The 20,262-nt window shown below is 44.8% G+C and overlaps 2 long non-coding RNA genes across 2 annotated transcripts; both read left to right on the plus strand.

Annotated features, from left to right (window-relative positions):
• The first annotated feature begins 3,848 nt into the window (after positions 1 to 3,848).
• LOC143480897 (uncharacterized) lies at positions 3,849 to 5,924 on the plus strand. The gene is made up of 3 exons (XR_013121909.1): positions 3,849 to 4,691; positions 4,967 to 5,321; positions 5,602 to 5,924. It is a non-coding gene; the product is annotated as an uncharacterized LOC143480897 (long non-coding RNA).
• A 10,941-nt stretch (positions 5,925 to 16,865) lies between these two features.
• LOC143480851 (uncharacterized) lies at positions 16,866 to 18,977 on the plus strand. The gene is made up of 3 exons (XR_013121902.1): positions 16,866 to 17,708; positions 17,996 to 18,350; positions 18,643 to 18,977. It is a non-coding gene; the product is annotated as an uncharacterized LOC143480851 (long non-coding RNA).
• Positions 18,978 to 20,262: the final 1,285 nt, after the last annotated feature.

Here is a 20,262-nt window from a genome sequence, read left to right on the forward strand (position 1 = left end):
AAAATATATATGGGGAGCCGTTTGGGAGCCGAAAAGAGCCGGCTCTCCACAGTAAGAAGAGCCATTAGAGCCGCATCACTAGAACATACACTTTTAATAGAAACACTGGTGAAGTCCAGCCCGATAGTGTAAGCACAAAAACAGTCAACTCACGCAGGCACGAACTTAATGTATTTTGTACCTTGTGTATACGGTATGTAAAGTTACAAAACCCAAAGTGAGTGACCAACTCTTGTCCCAAATGAACCATTTTTCTCAGTTGTGTGGAAGACCTCGCCGAAGTTTCCAAGTACCAGTCGCTGCAGAATCAAAAGTCCAGGGGGTGGAGCTGGATCTAGATCCAACTCCTCCCACCGTCCATAGTTTCTTTTGGTCGGTCCAGGGGGTGGGCGGAGCTGCATCTAATCCAACTGTTCCTACGTGTCGCTTACGTTTTCCGACCAGGAAATAGAAATCCAATAAATTCACCCTTTTACCGTTTAAAGATAAAAATGTTCTTTGAATGTTATTTAAATAACACAATACACATTTTTTTTAGTTTACAAGAAAACGTAAAAGTGGACAGGAATAATGATCTGTGATTGCCAACATAATAAAGTACAGTACATTTCTTAAATATGTACTATTTCTTTTTTTTTTACCGTTAATAAAATTACATTTTTCGTTAGGACGGTACACTTCAGGTGTGCAGAATGGACAGTGGTATTTACTGCAACAAGTAGTGCACTGCACAACTGAAAGCGTCTGTCCTTTTTTCAAAACCGTGATATGCATCTATAGATGGATGGAAAAATATAAATAGCATTATATTAGTTGGGAAGTTTTTCAGTGAACTGGTTAATGAGGATCATGGCCATTACATGCACGCACTACTGAATAACAGTCCCCCTCGAAGTGTCCATGCGGTACCGAACAGCACAACCATTACAAATTTTAAATAACTACAGCAAACACGAATTAATTTAACAGTTTATGTCCAATATGAAGAACACAACATACATAAGTATTTAATACATCTGTATTCTGTTTAGCTCATGTAAGAGACGGGTCATGTGGAGGTGAAGACATTACTTCATCAGCCTTCAGTGGAAAGTTCTACCTACCTCTCAACTTGCCCACTGTGCCCAGTATTTGACATTAAGCGCTCAAAATCCCCCGTGCTATTTAAACAACACAAATCATTCTCCATAGCTCTCTGGTTTTCATGTCTTTATAACGGCCAAAAGCCCGATCCCCCTCCACCACTACTGAGCAGAAAACATGGACTCTGTGTTTTCATAACATCCTGTGACGAGTGGACACGCCCACCCGGGGTGACGTCACCAGGGAGGCGGGGTCCTGCTTGTTTACCGTGACGTCACCAAATCTCATTACAGTTTATTCATATCTGCGTTGAAAAAAGTACATTTGTGCATTTTAATGCAAGTTAGTAATAATAATGAAGACTGTAATAAATGAACCTCTTAACTAAATACGAACATTTTGAGAAATTATCATACGCCACAAATTGTGCTTTCTTCTGGACTGATATATTTGTCTGGACTGATATATCTGGACTGACATATACGGTTAAGCTATAAGAAACCAGTAAATAACTATAGTTTTTGTTGCAGTTGGACATCTTTGTTTGCATTTTCTCTATGTGAAAAATTTACTTAAAAATTAGATATGGTCAACATTGAGATATTTATTCATGCATTGGCGTAGGAACCGGGGGGGATGGGGGGGACGTGTCCCACCCAATATCACAAACAGGTAGATTTGTCCCATCCAAAAAGTAAACCACAGAAAAAGCGGAAACTGTTTAAAAACTTTAACCCTAAAAGCGCGTTTTGGCAGCGTTCGCGATTCATGCGCTGTGTTTGTTGTTAGCAACTTGTCAGGCGCTCTCTGGGTCTTTCGCTTTCTTAAGGCTTGTGTTGAGATGTTCAGAAATATCCCGCACTCATAGCGTCACTGACCCGAGCTCTCACCTCGCTGGAGCGGCGGGTAGTTTGTGCTAGCGTTAAATGCGAGGTCGGTGATAAGAGCAATGAAGAGCTAACCATATAACCATATATATGACAATAAAACAGCTTTATTGTACTGTGCTGTTATGGTAACACACTAGGAGGGTTTGGGTTAGCTAACGCTAATACTAATACTAATATTAACGCTTGTCAGAAAGCTCTCTGAAATGTAAAGTTACATTACTCTCTGGCCAGGTCCGAAACTGCAGAGTGCTACTACACTGAATGTGTAAAAAATAAAATATTATAAATAAAACAAATAAATAAAAGGACACCATCGTTTGAAGTGCTTTCAGTAGTGCAGTATGTAATGCTCCAGAGTGTGCTGTTTGGGACACAGCCTTACTGTCTAACATTAATGTTAGTCTTGTCTAGTCAGGAAACCTTAAAAATGCATTTTGTCATTTCATTTCAGCATGCCATCAAAGAAAGAAAATAAAACCACAGGACACAATGCTCATGAGTTTTTAAAAAGCCATATGCTTTATGCTATATGTGAATATAATCCATACATTGCATGCAGAATTTATTTAAAGTTGTGGACAACAGTATCATGTATTATTGAATATCTTGTTTAGTTTATAAAGGGTCCTTTAATTTGAATTTATCTAGTAATAAACATAAGTACAGAACATTTTGTATTTTCTTTATTTATTTGCAATTTACCATAATTCCACAAATTTTCTTATTTCTTTCTTTTCAATTGTGATTTTTCACTGCTTTTTGCCCATCTGTGCAGTTAGAACACACACTAATGATTACTAGGGGGCTGTGGTGCACACGTGCCCAGAGCAGTGGGCAGCCCTAGCCCGGTACCCAGGGAGCAGTTGGGGTTAGGTGCCTTGCTCAAGGGCACCTCAGTCATGGCCTTAGGCCTGGGAATCGAACCCACGACCCTCCGGTCACAAGACCAGTTCCCTACCACCAGGCCATGACTGCTCAATTAAACAACAATATTATTATTATTAATAATATTATTAATGTGATTATTTACATTTTATAATTTATTAGTAGCCTAATAGTTTGTTTATGCATGTAAATTGATTCTAAAATACAACTTTCAAAATAATATTTTATGTACACTTTAGAAGTTGTTACGTTTTTGTTTGTGCATGTGAATTAATTAATACAACTTTTCAAAATTGTAAACTGGCTGTCTCTTTACATCTTTATATCTCTATTTAAATATTTTAAAGGCAAAACCTGAATAACAGGAAATAGAATTAAACTCCACAAACAACTATTTCTTTATCTAGCTAGTTGTGGTGTCTACCTGGGATTATATGCAGAACAAGAATAAATACTGCTGCTCGCGTGAAGATCTTTAAAAGAACAAAAAAATCAAACTGCGCGACAACGCTCGACGGAATAACGGACTCGCGTGGCTTGATCCAAAAACGACGTTGGTAAGACTATTAGCAAACGAGCTGTATAGACGCTTTGACGATGAAGCTGTAAGCATCGCATAAACATCGTAAATACCGCTTAAAAGCATCAGGTGACGAACGTCTTTCGGAAAGCAGATGGACGTCATTTGAACATCAGGTAACGATGTCTATGCGACGTCGTGCCAGTGAGCAAACGACCTGCCGCAAATGCTTTAACGATGTAACTGTGAGCATCGCATAAACGTCTTGTCGACGTTCCTGTGCTGTCTCTGTTCAAGTAAGATATGTTGATATGTTGATTTGAGTACTGAGCTGTGGTGCTGCTGTAAATGTCTCTGCATCGTGCTCGTATTAGTCGCGGTGTACGGCATTATTTTCATACAACGGGGGGGTTGGGGGGGTTGGTGTGGGGGGGGGGGGGTTCCGTTTCTATAGTAACGGCATAACACAACATAACCGAACGTATATAAGGCCGCACGGCAAGGCAGTCCACACCAGTAAGATATTTGTTGAGAAAGAGGAAACATTGTACAGCATCACAGCTGAACATTCTACGAATTAACACAGTAGTGGACAGTGGAGAGTGGGATAAGAAAGAAGATGGACTGCATTATACAGATTGAGATGGAAAGTGAAAATCTGAGAAGTGGACAGGAACAAACAATGGATGACACACTGACGCTACGTGAATATGAGGAGATGTTCAATAAGAGAGTTGACAATATAATGTCTATGATGGAGAAAGCCACAGATAAAAAAAATACAGAGAAAATAAAAAACAGAGAGATAGAAAAGGAGTGGGCAAGAGAGAGAGAAGAAATGAAGAAAAGACATAAGGAACTGGAGGATGAAAAGAGGGTCATTGTAAAGGACAGGAACCAAATGGAAGAGGATTATATAAAGGAGATCAGAAAGATGGCTGAGGAAAAAGAGAGGGAGGAGCTGGAGAACATCAAGCTTAGGCAGGAGATCCACTTCTACGAAGAAAATGAAAAGGCAAGACTGAAGGAAATAGAAGAACTTCGGCAAAAGATGGACAAAGAAGTGAAAAAAATGAAGTCGAATGTAGAACGTCTTCTTCAAATAGAGCAAGAAATGAAGAGGATGGGGGATGAAAGGAAGAGAAATCAGAAAGACTTGAGAAGGGATAAGGCTTCATGGCGCCTGAAGGTGGAGCAAATGGTGGCTAGAGTGTTTGTGAAAAAACATGGAAAACCTGAGGATCAAGGGAAGGAGATGAGAAAGAAGAGCAGATGGCAAAAATTGTTCAAGGCAATGCAATCTGAAATGAAAGGTTAGTAAACGTACCTGTGCCCTAGAGAGATTATAAATAATATTATGGCATTTAATAATAATAATAATAATAATAATTTCATGAACTTATTCATTTTTGTGTTATTCACTGAAATTCAGTGACAATACACCATGTATACACCATGACTAGCTTGCCGGAGCCTCATGCTAATCGCTGGCACGTGAGCTATGTATGTTTAAATAAACGGTTGTTTAAATTGATGATCATATACTCAACTAGTATTTTATATCTTTTCTTGCATGTTTCTACTCAAGACGATTCCATAGATGCGCCTAGGAGATGGTCTGGGTTGCCAGTGGATGTGCTGATACCCGGGTTGGATGTGCCATTGCCGCAGAGGACGTGCTGATGCCAACTCCTACCAGAGGTTCACCATCTGCACTGAAGAGACTGACTACTTGGCCTGGAATGAGAACCATGAGCACTGCAGGAGCCAGGAGAGCAGCGTCCAAGAGGACCAAGAGAAAAACTCAGCTAATACAGCAGAACTCTCATCCTGCCCCGGCAGAAGCAACCCAGAGAGTCAGAGCTCTGCAGGCCGAGGGAAGGAGACGAGAAAGAAGAGCAGATGGCAAAAATGGTTCAAGGCAATGCAATCTGAAATGAAAGGTTAGTAAACGAACCTGTGCCCTAGAGAGATTATAAATAATATTATGGCATTTAATAATAATAATAATAATAATAATCACATTTTATGAACTTATTCATTTTTGTGTTATTCACTGAAATTCAATGACAATACACCATGTACACACAATGACTAGCTTGCCGGAGCCTCATGCTAATCGCTGGCACGTGAGCTATGTATGTTTAAATAAACAGTTGTTTAAATTGATGTTCACATACTCAACTAGTATTTTATATCTTTTCTTGCATGCTTCTACCCAAGACGATTCCATACAAGCTCCTAGGAGATGGTCTGGGTTGCCAGTGGATGTGCTGATACCCGGGTTGGATGTGCCATTGCCGCAGAGGACGTGCTGATGCCAACTCCTACCAGAAGTTCACCATCTGCACTGAAGAGACTGTGACTACTTGGCCTGGAATTAGAACTACAACTAGTTCCCTTTTGAGTCTTGGTCCTCCCGAGGTTTCTTCCTAATCCCCACCATCATAGGGAGTTTTTCCTCGCCACTTGCTCATTAGGGATCTGGACCCATACAATTGTAAAGCTGCTTTGTGATGTGTTGTAAAAAGCGCTATATAAATAAATTCAAGGATTCAAGGAGACTTTATTGTCATTCACATCACATGTGGTACATGAGGTGGAACGAAATTAAGAACCCAGGGTCCCACTTTTAACCCCAATAGCAACAATGTAATAAAAAAAAAATGACTAGAGTAGAGTACAGTAAAAATAAAAATAAAATAGAATAAGTGAAGTAATGTGACACACGGCTTGTGGCGAAGGATGAGACACGGAATCCTGCTTTTCCACTGACGTCACTTTAATTTCAACAATGATTGCCCAATAGCGCACGGATAACAGAAATACACAGCAACGTGTAAACCTTAGACAACGACGAGCACAGGACACTGCGCGAACGCAGATTAAATAGACAAACCACATTAGCCCCATGTGATTACGAGACGATTCACAGGTGAGACGGATTATCACATGACACAACCATAACCACGGAGATCCACTGACGCAGACAAAGCATGTGGACAACGTTTACACACGCCCAAAAGGGAGGGGCCGGGGTCCTCAACGTGACAAGTAAAAGTAAATCTAACAAATAAATAAATCTGAGTACTTAAAGTTATTTTTAAAGTGACTGTGGGTAAAGTGTGGGTAAAGTAAATAAATTTGACTTGACTTGACCATGTTACAATCATTATGATATAATATATATAATATAATAATTTTTTAAAGCATTCAAGTGCCTCTCCAAAATGAATTATGTCGCTAGCCTCGCGAGAGTGTCAACCTGCAGTAGCCAGTGTCAGTTCTCGCAAGATTAGCGCTGATGGTGGGAACAACAAACCTGAAAAACAAATCAGAGATGGATGAATGCAGGGGCGGACTGGCATACATTACAACCGGGGATTTCCCCGGTGGCCCAATGGGTTAGTGGGCTGCCGGTGGTTTCACTCAGCCCATGGAGGAGCCATTGCCGCGCACTGCGGCCGCGGACTGAGCCTGTAAACACATGAACGAGTTGGACTGGGCCAGCTGATCCGGGCTGACGGTATGCACCGGAGATCAGAAAAAAAACCCAGCTTGTCCCAGAAAATCCGGGCCGGACTACGAAAACATACAGCAGCTGTGTCACTTATTAATACAAGTAGTCACGAACTGGAAAAGTCTTGTCCATACTAATGCCACATTAATGATATCTCCCTGTTTGTATCCCACGAGTGACAAGTCAAGAGAGAGAGTCGCCAGTTGCACACTGACACTGCTGAGTAGTGATGTGTCATTCGCGAATGATCCGGTTCTAAGAGCGGGCTCTTTGAAGTGAACGATTGGAACCGGCTCCACAATGGGAGCCTCTTTAGGATCCTATTTGGGAGCCGCTTTTTCCTTCAGTATTGTGCTTGTGCTCTGCAAGTGCCACAGTGCCACAGTTTTTTTCCAACATCGTTTTTATTTGTCCTTCGGTGCCTCACTGTCTCTCCCTCTCCTTGCACCTATTGCTCTGCTTCTGCCAGTGGTAGAGACCGGAGAGTTTATTTCCTCAGTCGGTGCCAGTTCATACTTGGCGCGTCGCGACCAGCGCGAGGGTCCGTGCGCCGAAAATGACGCAATCGTGGTGGCTCCGCCCCTGCGTGAGGACCGCCATGCGAAGGAGGTCGTGCACCTCTTCAGCGCAATGAACAAAGTTATGTATGCCGGGTTCATACACCTTTACAAGGTGGAATTCAAGCACTTGTATGTCACTTTCAATATTGAAAAAGGCCATTTTCAATATTTTCCAGCACCTTAAACTTTAATATTTATACATATACTCGAAATTATTCGAAATAATTTGCTTTTTTATCACATCAATTCAGTCAGACAGCTATTTGTATGAAACAAAATACAGTTACATTTTCAAGTAGGCTTTAGCCTACTTTAGCACTTTTCAAACCTGGAACAACACAATGCAACATTAATTTTTTTCAGGTAAATGTTCCTTCCCTTGTTTTTGAGGGGTGTTTATTTATACTACCACATATCGTTTCGGACAACACTGCAAAGAATGTCTCCACTGCCCGCATGTCATGCGTGTGCTCCACACATCTGACCAATCACACGCAGCTTTCAATTAATAATGTGGTGGGAAAACACTGAAAAAAAAAGTTATCTCCACTTTTTTTGTGGAAACGGCAGGCAATTGGCCAAGCTGTATTGCGTTCTATTTTGGTGCTATTTTGTGATAAATTATGCAGCATTACTCATCACAAGTGCTTAACAATGTCAATAATGAAACACAATGTTATTAAATTAGGTTTAATCTATTAATTAATTAATAATGTAAAAAAATATATATGGGGAGCCGTTTGGGAGCCGAAAAGAGCCGGCTCTCCACAGTAAGAAGAGCCATTAGAGCCGCATCACTAGAACATACACTTTTAATAGAAACACTGGTGAAGTCCAGCCCGATAGTGTAAGCACAAAAACAGTCAACTCACGCAGGCACGAACTTAATGTGTTTTGTACCTTGTGTATACGGTATGTAAAGTTACAAAACCCAAAGTGAGTGACCAACTCTTGTCCCAAATGAACCATTTTTCTCAGTTGTGTGGAAGACCTCGCCGAAGTTTCCAAGTACCAGTCGCTGCAGAATCAAAAGTCCAGGGGGTGGAGCTGGATCTAGATCCAACTCCTCCCACCGTCCATAGTTTCTTTTGGTCGGTCCAGGGGGTGGGCGGAGCTGCATCTAATCCAACTGTTCCTACGTGTCGCTTACGTTTTCCGACCAGGAAATAGAAATCCAATAAATTCACCCTTTTACCGTTTAAAGATAAAAATGTTCTTTGAATGTTATTTAAATAACACAATACACATTTTTTTAAGTTTACAAGAAAACGTAAAAGTGGACAGGAATAATGATCTGTGATTGCCAACATAATAAAGTACAGTACATTTCTTAAATATGTACTATTTCTTTTTTTTTTACCGTTAATAAAATTACATTTTTCGTTAGGACGGTACACTTCAGGTGTGCAGAATGGACAGTGGTATTTACTGCAACAAGTAGTGCACTGCACAACTGAAAGCGTCTGTCCTTTTTTCAAAACCGTGATATGCATCTATAGATGGATGGAAAAATATAAATAGCATTATATTAGTTGGGAAGTTTTTCAGTGAACTGGTTAATGAGGATCATGGCCATTACATGCACGCACTACTGAATAACAGTCCCCCTCGAAGTGTCCATGCGGTACAGAACAGCACAACCATTACAAATTTTAAATAACTACAGCAAACACGAATTAATTTAACAGTTTATGTCCAATATGAAGAACACAACATACATAAGTATTTAATACATCTGTATTCTGTTTAGCTCATGTAAGAGACGGGTCATGTGGAGGTGAAGACATTACTTCATCAGCCTTCAGTGGAAAGTTCTACCTACCTCTCAACTTGCCCACTGTGCCCAGTATTTGACATTAAGCGCTCAAAATCCCCCGTGCTATTTAAACAACACAAATCATTCTCCATAGCTCTCTGGTTTTCATGTCTTTATAACGGCCAAAAGCCTGACCCCCCTCCACCACTACTGAGCAGAAAACATGGACTCTGTGTTTTCATATCATCCTGTGACGAGTGGACACGCCCACCCGGGGTGACGTCACCAGGGAGGCGGGGTCCTGCTTGTTTACCGTGACGTCACCAAATCTCATTACAGTTTATTCATATCTGCGTTGAAAAAAGTACATTTGTGCATTTTAATGCAAGTTAGTAATAATAATGAAGACTGTAATAAATGAACCTCTTAACTAAATACGAACATTTTGAGAAATTATCATACGCCACAAATTGTGCTTTCTTCTGGACTGATATATTTGTCTGGACTGATATATCTGGACTGACATATACGGTTAAGCTATAAGAAACCAGTAAATAACTATAGTTTTTGTTGCAGTTGGACATCTTTGTTTGCATTTTCTCTATGTGAAAAATTTACTTAAAAATTAGATATGGTCAACATTGAGATATTTATTCATGCATTGGCGTAGGAACCGGGGGGGATGGGGGGGACGTGTCCCACCCAATATCACAAACAGGTAGATTTGTCCCATCCAAAAAGTAAACCACAGAAAAAGCGGAAACTGTTTAAAAACTTTAACCCTAAAAGCGCGTTTTGGCAGCGTTCGCGATTCATGCGCTGTGTTTGTTGTTAGCAACTTGTCAGGCGCTCTCTGGGTCTTTCGCTTTCTTAAGGCTTGTGTTGAGATGTTCAGAAATATCCCGCACTCATAGCGTCACTGACCCGAGCTCTCACCTCGCTGGAGCAGCGGGTAGTTTGTGCTAGCGTTAAATGCGAGGTCGGTGATAAGAGCAATGAAGAGCTAACCATATAACCATATATATGACAATAAAACAGCTTTATTGTACTGTGCTGTTATGGTAACACACTAGGAGGGTTTGGGTTAGCTAACGCTAATACTAATACTAATATTAACGCTTCTCAGAAAGCTCTCTGAAATGTAAAGTTACATTACTCTCTGGCCAGGTCCGAAACTGCAGAGTGCTACTACACTGAATGTGTAAAAAATAAAATATTATAAATAAAACAAATAAATAAAAGGACACCATCGTTTGAAGTGCTTTCAGTAGTGCAGTATGTAATGCTCCAGAGTGTGCTGTTTGGGACACAGCCTTACTGTCTAACATTAATGTTAGTCTTGTCTAGTCAGGAAACCTTAAAAATGCATTTTGTCATTTCATTTCAGCATGCCATCAAAGAAAGAAAATAAAACCACAGGACACAATGCTCATGAGTTTTTAAAAAGCCATATGCTTTATGCTATATGTGAATATAATCCATACATTGCATGCAGAATTTATTTGAAGTTGTGGACAACAGTATCATTGTCACGGTGGGGAGGCCGGGTCGCCACCAGAGGGCGCAGGCCACAGCTCGCACTGCCTCACCACACACGCCCCCGAGCACCAGACCACTCCCTCGGTCCCAGTCACCACATTACTAACACCTGTCGGTAATTATGTTGTGCACCTTTTATACCCCGCAGGTCGTTCGGTCCAGTGCTGCACATTGCCCCGTCAGAGCTCTACGCTGGACCTCTCTGGCTTCTCTTGTAGCTAGTACCTTGTTTCGGCTATTGAAGCTTTTCTGTTTGCACACTGAACAGCATGGATAATAAAGACCATTCTGTACAACCCTCGCCTTCGGCCGCCTCTGTTCCCGCGTCACAGAATGTGCAGCCTGGAGCGGCCGGAGGCGAGGAGCCCTCCCCTCTGGAGATTCTTGCTCATCAGGGGAGGGCTCTAGGTAAGCAGCAGCAGGAGCTCCAGGAGCTCCGTGCGGTTCTCGCGACACTCACCACTTGCATGCAGAGTTTATCTGTGCAGGCTACCACGGAGAGAACCAGACCGACCAGAGCTCTCATCGCCCCTCCCGAGCCATATGGAGGGGATCCCGAGCGCTGCGAAGGTTTTCTGGTGCAGTGCCAGCTGCACTTCGCCAGTGGTCCGCAGCTCGGGGACGGAGAAAAAGTAGCGTTCGTGGTGTCACGCCTGAAAGAGAAGGCTTTAGACTGGGGCGCGGCCCAGCTCACCGCCAACGCACCGTTTGTTACTAACTATGATAATTTCATTCAAGAATTCAAGGCGGTGTTTAACCATCCTAGGAGAGGGAGAGCGTGCGGACAGAGTCTGCTACAGCTGCGCCAGGGCAGCCGCAGCGCAGCGGAGCACGCCCTTGAATTCCGCACCCTGGCGGCTCGGACAGGGTGGAATGACGCTGCCCTGACGGACGTTTTTTTGGCCGGACTGAAGCCAGAGCTGAAGGCAGAGTTATCCTGTCGGCCAGAGGAGCTGGGGTTCAACCAGGTGGTACACCTAGCCATCACGTTTGACCGACTCCTCCAAGAGAGAAAGGGAGGCGCTTCTCTATCCGTCACCCCGCAGGTTCCCGTGTCGGCACCACCCCGTGAGACGACTGCCGCTGAACCCATGGAGATGGGCGAGACCGCTCCCCTCCGGAGGAACACCGGCTTCAGGAGGGGACGGGCTCGGGTGAGTAATTCCTTATTGGGCAATTTATTGACGTGGCAGGTCTCAGTGTCTCACGGGGAGGTGTCTCTGGATCTCTTTGCCCTAGTGGACTCGGGAGCCTCGGGGAACATCATGAGGAGAAGCGTAGCGGATCGGCTGGGTGTGCCACTGAAACGACTGGCGGAACCTCGACGCGTGCGGGCACTGGACGGACGGCCTGTGGGCGGGGGATTTATATGTTTTCGCACTGCACCTGTTACACTAGTCATACAAGGTCACCAGGAGCAGATTAGTTTTTACATCCTCCCCTACACACGTCACCCACTCACGTTAGGTCTCCCCTGGTTAAGATTGCACAACCCGGTGATAGACTGGAATAAGGGAAGCCTGTTAAAATGGGTTGCGCCTCTGCGGGGCGCTCGGTCCTCTCCCCGTGTGTTTGCTCAATCCACCAGCATCGAGAGCCCTAACATCAAGACCAACCAGGTTATCCCTGCTCCATATAAGGACCTGGCAGAGGTTTTCAGTTCCTCCAAAGCTGCACAGCTTCCCCCTCACCGTTCTTGGGACTGTCACGTCACGCTTAAGCCCGGTTCCACTCCTCCGCGCGGTCGCGTCTACCCGCTGTCACAAGAGGAGGAGAAGGTAATGGATCAGTATATTAAGGAGGCACTCGCACAAGGTTATATCACTCCCTCCACTTCGCCTGCCTCAGCCAGCGTCTTTTTCGTTAAGAAAAAGGATGGGGGGTTGAGGCCATGCGTGGATTATCGAGGGCTCAATTCCCTCTTAGTGAATTTCTCCTACCCGCTGCCGCTGGTGCCTTCGGCACTAGAGCAGTTGCGGTCAGCGAGAATTTTCACTAAACTCGATCTACGCAGCGCCTACAATCTCATCCGCATTCGCAAGGGGGATGAGTGGAAGACGGCGTTTAGCACTACGACCGGGCATTACGAGTACCGCGTCTTGCCCTACGGCTTGGCGTCGGCTCCGTCGTTCTTCCAGGCGTTTATTAACGAGGTCCTGAGGGAATATTTGAATGGATGTGTTGTCGCCTATATTGATGATATTTTGATCTATTCACAAACCCCGGACCAACACGTGCGTGATGTGCGCGCTGTCCTGGGCACGCTCCTGCGCAATAACCTATATTGCAAGCTGGAGAAGTGCGAGTTCCACCTTTGCGAGGTGAACTTCCTGGGTTACACCATCAGGCCAGGCTCCGTTCACATGCAGTCAGGTAAGGTGGATGCGGTCGTGAAATGGACTCAGCCTCACACGCGGTGCGAGCTTCAGAGGTTTCTGGGCTTCGCAAATTTTTACAGGCGGTTCATTCGCGGGTATAGCCAAATCGCGAGGCCACTTACTGATCTGTTACGGGGGGGAAGAAAAAAGTTGAGCTGGACAACAGAGGCTACGAGGGCGTTTGGCGACCTTAAGAAGGCTTTTATACAAGCGCCCGTACTACACCAACCCGATCCCAACAAGCCGTTCATAGTGGAGATAGACGCCTCCAACGTTGGTGTAGGTGCTGTGCTGTCTCAACGCCCGAAGAAAAACAGCTCGCTCAGACCGATAGCCTTCTATTCCAAAAAGCTAACCGCAGCGGAACGTAACTACGGTGTGGGCGACCGTGAGCTGCTAGCTATGCGCAAGGCTTTCGGCGAGTGGCGTCACTGGCTCGAGGGGGCGAGACACCCTTTTACAGTCGTCACCGACCATAAGAACCTCGAATACATAAAAACCACCAAACGCATGAACGCTCGCCAAGCTCGGTGGTCACTGTTCTTCTCCAGGTTCCGCTTCCAGGTTACTTACCGGCCTGGGGAGAAGAACCAGCGAGCAGATGCATTATCCAGGTCCTTCCCGGGCAGTAAGGACTCCACCAGTGATGAGCCGGTGATAAGCCCTGAGTGTTTCCTGGGAACTGTGGATTGGGAGATTGACAGGGCGATTGCTGCAGCTAATCCACATCCGAGCTGTCCACCGCACCGCAGGTACGTGCCTCCCGCACAGCGCACTGCCCTTATCAACTGGGCACACACGTCGGTGGGAACAGGACACCCCGGGGCTTCCAAGACAGCCCAGTTATTAGGAGCCAGGTATTGGTGGCCTGGGTTACACCGTGACGTGTTGAACCACGTAGCCTCCTGCGCTGTGTGTGCGCGTAGCAAGGTGCCGAGGACTCCTCCAGCGGGCAAGCTCCTTCCTCTCCCTGTGCCAGAACAGCCGTGGACGCACATCGCCCTTGACTTCATCACCGATCTCCCTCCATCCGAAGGTAACACAGTCATATTGGTGGTGATAGACAGATTTTCAAAGATGGTTCGGTTCCTCCCTCTGCCTGGCCTGCCCACCGCGTGGGAGACGGCGGACCTTCTGTTCCGGCACATATTCCGGCAGTTCGGTCTGCCGGAGGATATTGTGTCGGACAGGGGCCCGCAGTTTACCTCGCGTGTGTGGCGGGAGTTCCTGTCTAAACTGAACGTGACTGTCAGCCTAACATCTGGATATCACCCTCAGGCCAACGGACAGGTGGAGCGCGCCAATCAGGAAGTAGGACGGTTCCTGCGCGCTTACTGTAGTGAGCACACAGACACGTGGTGCGCCCTGCTGCCATGGGCTGAATACGCACAAAACTCCCTTACCCATTCCAGCACGGGGAAAACGCCATTCGAGTGCGTGTTCGGCCGTCAACCACCTCTGTACCCCTGGAACGTCGCCTCCTCTGATCAGCCAGTTGTCGAGGAGTGGTGCAGACGGAGCGAGAGGGTGTGGGAGGACACCCATCGGCGCCTGAGGGAAGCTATCAGACGGTTCAAACATAAGGCGGACCGCAGAAGGAGCGAGGCTCCCTCCTACCAGGTGGGTGACAAGGTGTGGGTGTCCACCGGAGATGGACGCCTGGGTAGGAGGGGTAAGCTAGGGGAGAAGTACGCGGGTCCCTACATCATCCTCAAGCGCGTCAATCCAGTGACGTACAAGATCAGCCTGCCCGAAGACCGACGCGCTTCCCGCGCGTTTCACGTGTCCGCCTTAAAACCGTACAGACAGGGGCCCTTGGAGGACGTGGTGACGACAGCGCCGCCCTCTCCGCTGCAGCTATCTGACGGTCCTGCCTACCTTGTGGAGCGGCTGGTGGACTCCCGACGTCGCAAGGGAAAGATGCAGTACCTGGTGGACTGGGTTGGCTACGGTCCCGAGGAACGTTCTTGGATTCCGGCCTCCCAGGTCCTGGGCTCCTCCCTCATCGCCGACTTCCACCGAGAGCATCCGGACCGGCCGGCCCCGAGGAGACCAGGGCGGCCTCGTGGTGGTCGGCGGGAGGAGCCCTTGGGGAGGGGCTCTGTCACGGTGGGGAGGCCGGGTCGCCACCAGAGGGCGCAGGCCACAGCTCGCACTGCCTCACCACACACGCCCTCGAGCACCAGACCACTCCCTCGGTCCCAGTCACCACATTACTAACACCTGTCGGTAATTATGTTGTGCACCTTTTATACCCCGCAGGTCGTTCGGTCCAGTGCTGCACATTGCCCCGTCAGAGCTCTACGCTGGACCTCTCTGGCTTCTCTTGTAGCTAGTACCTTGTTTCGGCTATTGAAGCTTTTCTGTTTGCACACTGAACAGCATGGATAATAAAGACCATTCTGTACAACCCTCGCCTTCGGCCGCCTCTGTTCCCGCGTCACAATCATGTATTATTGAATATCTTGTTTAGTTTATAAAGGGTCCTTTAATTTGAATTTATCTAGTAATAAACATAAGTACAGAACATTTAGTATTTTCTTTATTTATTTGCAATTTACCATAATTCCACAAATTTTCTTATTTCTTTCTTTTCAATTGTGATTTTTCACTGCTTTTTGCCCATCTGTGCAGTTAGAACTCACACTTACTAGGGGGCTGTGGTGCACACGTGCCCAGAGCAGTGGGCAGCCCTAGCCCGGTACCCAGGGAGCAGTTGGGGTTAGGTGTCTTGCTCAAGGGCACCTCAGTCATGGCCTTAGGCCTGGGAATCGAACCCACGACCCTCCGGTCACAAGACCAGTTCCCTACCACCAGGCCATGACTGCTCAATTAAACAACAACATTATTATTATTAATAATATTATTAATGTGATTATTTACATTTTATAATTTATTAGTAGCCTAATAGTTTGTTTATGCATGTAAATTGATTCTAAAATACAACTTTCAAAATAATATTTTATGTACACTTTAGAATTTGTTACGTTTTTGTTTGTGCATGTGAATTAATTAATACAACTTTTCAAAATTGTAAACTGGCTGTCTCTTTACATCTTTATATCTCTATTTAAATATTTTAAAGGCAAAACCTGAATAACAGGAAATAGAATTAAACTCCACAAACAACTATTTCTTTATCTAGCTAGTTGTGGTGTCTACCTGGGATTATATGCAGAACAAGAATAAATACTGCTGCTCGCGTGAAGATCTTTTAAAGAACAAAAAAATCAAACTGCGCGACAACGCTCGACGGAATAACGGACTCGCGTGGCTTGATCCAAAAACGACGTTGGTAAGACTATTAGCAAACGAGCTGTATAGACGCTTTAACGATGAAGCTGTAAGCATCGCATAAACATCGTAAATACCGCTTAAAAGCATCAGGTGACGAACGTCTTTCGGAAAGCAGATGGACGTCATTTGAACATCAGGTAACGATGTCTATGCGACGTCGTGCCAGTGAGCAAACGACCTGCCGCAAATGCTTTAACGATGTAACTGTGAGCATCGCATAAACGTCTTGCCGACGTTCCTGTGCTGTCTCTGTTCAAGTAAGATATGTTGATATGTTGATTTGAGTACTGAGCTGTGGTGCTGCTGTAAATGTCTCTGCATCGTGCTCGTATTAGTCGCGGTGTACGGCATTATTTTCATACAACGGGGGGGGGTTGGGGGGGTTGGTGTGGGGGGGGGGGGGGGGATTCCGTTTCTATAGTAACGGCATAACACAACATAACCGAACGTATATAAGGCCGCACGGCAAGGCAGTCCACACCAGTAAGATATTTGTTGAGAAAGAGGAAACATTGTACAGCATCACAGCTGAACATTCTACGAATTAACACAGTAGTGGACAGTGGAGAGTGGGATAAGAAAGAAGATGGACTGCATTATACAGATTGAGATGGAAAGTGAAAATCTGAGAAGTGGACAGGAACAAACAATGGATGACACACTGACGCTACGTGAATATGAGGAGATGTTCAATAAGAGAGTTGACAATATAATGTCTATGATGGAGAAAGCCACAGATAAAAAAAATACAGAGAAAATAAAAAACAGAGAGATAGAAAAGGAGTGGGCAAGAGAGAGAGAAGAAATGAAGAAAAGACATAAGGAACTGGAGGATGAAAAGAGGGTCATTGTAAAGGACAGGAACCAAATGGAAGAGGATTATATAAAGGAGATCAGAAAGATGGCTGAGGAAAAAGAGAGGGAGGAGCTGGAGAACATCAAGCTTAGGCAGGAGATCCACTTCTACGAAGAAAATGAAAAGGCAAGACTGAAGGAAATAGAAGAACTTCGGCAAAAGATGGACAAAGAAGTGAAAAAAATGAAGTCGAATGTAGAACGTCTTCTTCAAATAGAGCAAGAAATGAAGAGGATGGGGGATGAAAGGAAGAGAAATCAGAAAGACTTGAGAAGGGATAAGGCTTCATGGCGCCTGAAGGTGGAGCAAATGGTGGCTAGAGTGTTTGTGAAAAAACATGGAAAACCTGAGGATCAAGGGAAGGAGATGAGAAAGAAGAGCAGATGGCAAAAATTGTTCAAGGCAATGCAATCTGAAATGAAAGGTTAGTAAACGTACCTGTGCCCTAGAGAGATTATAAATAATATTATGGCATTTAATAATAATAATAATAATAATAATAATAATAATAATTTCATGAACTTATTCATTTTTGTGTTATTCACTGAAATTCAGTGACAATACACCATGTATACACCATGACTAGCTTGCCGGAGCCTCATGCTAATCGCTGGCACGTGAGCTATGTATGTTTAAATAAACGGTTGTTTAAATTGATGATCATATACTCAACTAGTATTTTATATCTTTTCTTGCATGTTTCTACTCAAGACGATTCCATAGATGCGCCTAGGAGATGGTCTGGGTTGCCAGTGGATGTGCTGATACCCGGGTTGGATGTGCCATTGCCGCAGAGGACGTGCTGATGCCAACTCCTACCAGAGGTTCACCATCTGCACTGAAGAGACTGACTACTTGGCCTGGAATGAGAACCATGAGCACTGCAGGAGCCAGGAGAGCAGCGTCCAAGAGGACCAAGAGAAAAACTCAGCTAATACAGCAGAACTCTCATCCTGCCCCGGCAGAAGCAACCCAGAGAGTCAGAGCTCTGCAGGCCGAGGGAAGGAGACGAGAAAGAAGAGCAGATGGCAAAAATGGTTCAAGGCAATGCAGTCTGAAATGAAAGGTTAGTAAACGAACCTGTGCCCTAGAGAGATTATAAATAATATTATGGCATTTAATAATAATAATAATAATAATAATAATAATAATAATCACATTTTATGAACTTATTCATTTTTGTGTTATTCACTGAAATTCAATGACAATACACCATGTACACACAATGACTAGCTTGCCGGAGCCTCATGCTAATCGCTGGCACGTGAGCTATGTATGTTTAAATAAACAGATGTTTAAATTGATGTTCACATACTCAACTAGTATTTTATATCTTTTCTTGCATGCTTCTACCCAAGACGATTCCATACAAGCTCCTAGGAGATGGTCTGGGTTGCCAGTGGATGTGCTGATACCCGGGTTGGATGTGCCATTGCCGCAGAGGACGTGCTGATGCCAACTCCTACCAGAAGTTCACCATCTGCACTGAAGAGACTGTGACTACTTGGCCTGGAATTAGAACTACAACTAGTTCCCTTTTGAGTCTTGGTCCTCCCGAGGTTTCTTCCTAATCCCCACCATCATAGGGAGTTTTTCCTCGCCACTTGCTCATTAGGGATCTGGACCCATACAATTGTAAAGCTGCTTTGTGATGTGTTGTAAAAAGTGCTATATAAATAAATTCAAGGATTCAAGGAGACTTTATTGTCATTCACATCACATGTGGTACATGAGGTGGAACGAAATTAAGAACCCAGGGTCCCACTTTTAACCCCAATAGCAACAATGTAATAAAAAAAAAATGACTAGAGTAGAGTACAGTAAAAATAAAAATAAAATAGAATAAGTAAAGTAATGTGACACACGGCTTGTGGCGAAGGATGAGACACGGAATCCTGCTTTTCCACTGACGTCACTTTAATTTCAACAATGATTGCCCAATAGCGCACGGATAACAGAAATACTCACACAGCAACGTGTAAACCTTAGACAACGACGAGCACAGGACACTGCGCGAACGCAGATTAAATAGACAAACCACATTAGCCCCATGTGATTACGAGACGATTCACAGGTGAGACGGATTATCACATGACACAACCATAACCACGGAGATCCACTGACGCAGACAAAGCACGTGGACAACGTTTACACACGCCCAAAAGGGAGGGGCCGGGGTCCTCAACGTGACAAGTAAAAGTAAATCTAACAAATAAATAAATCTGAGTACTTAAAGTTATTTTTAAAGTGACTGTGGGTAAAGTGTGGGTAAAGTAAATAAATTTGACTTGACTTGACCATGTTACAATCATTATGATATAATATATATAATATAATAATTTTTTAAAGCATTCAAGTGCCTCTCCAAAATGAATTATGTCGCTAGCCTCGCGAGAGTGTCAACCTGCAGTAGCCAGTGTCAGTTCTCGCAAGATTAGTGCTGATGGTGGGAACAACAAACCTGAAAAACAAATCAGAGATGGATGAATGCAGGGGCGGACTGGCATACATTACAACCGGGGATTTCCCCGGTGGCCCAATGGGTTAGTGGGCTGCCGGTGGTTTCACTCAGCCCATGGAGGAGCCATTGCCGCGGACTGCGGCCGCGGACTGAGCCTGTAAACACATGAACGAGTTGGACTGGGCCAGCTGATCCGGGCTGACGGTATGCACCGGAGATCAGAAAAAAAACCCAGCTTGTCCCAGAAAATCCGGGCCGGACTACGAAAACATACAGCAGCTGTGTCACTTATTAATACAAGTAGTCACGAACTGGAAAAGCCTTGTCCATACTAATGCCACATTAATGATATCTCCCTGTTTGTATCCCACGAGTGACAAGTCAAGAGAGAGAGTCGCCAGTTGCACACTGACACTGCTGAGTAGTGATGTGTCATTCGCGAATGATCCGGTTCTAAGAGCGGGCTCTTTGAAGTGAACGATTGGAACCGGCTCCACAATGGGAGCCTCTTTAGGAT

This window comes from Brachyhypopomus gauderio, chromosome 17 (assembly GCF_052324685.1).
Source record: "Brachyhypopomus gauderio isolate BG-103 chromosome 17, BGAUD_0.2, whole genome shotgun sequence".
Classification (NCBI taxonomy): domain Eukaryota; kingdom Metazoa; phylum Chordata; class Actinopteri; order Gymnotiformes; family Hypopomidae; genus Brachyhypopomus; species Brachyhypopomus gauderio.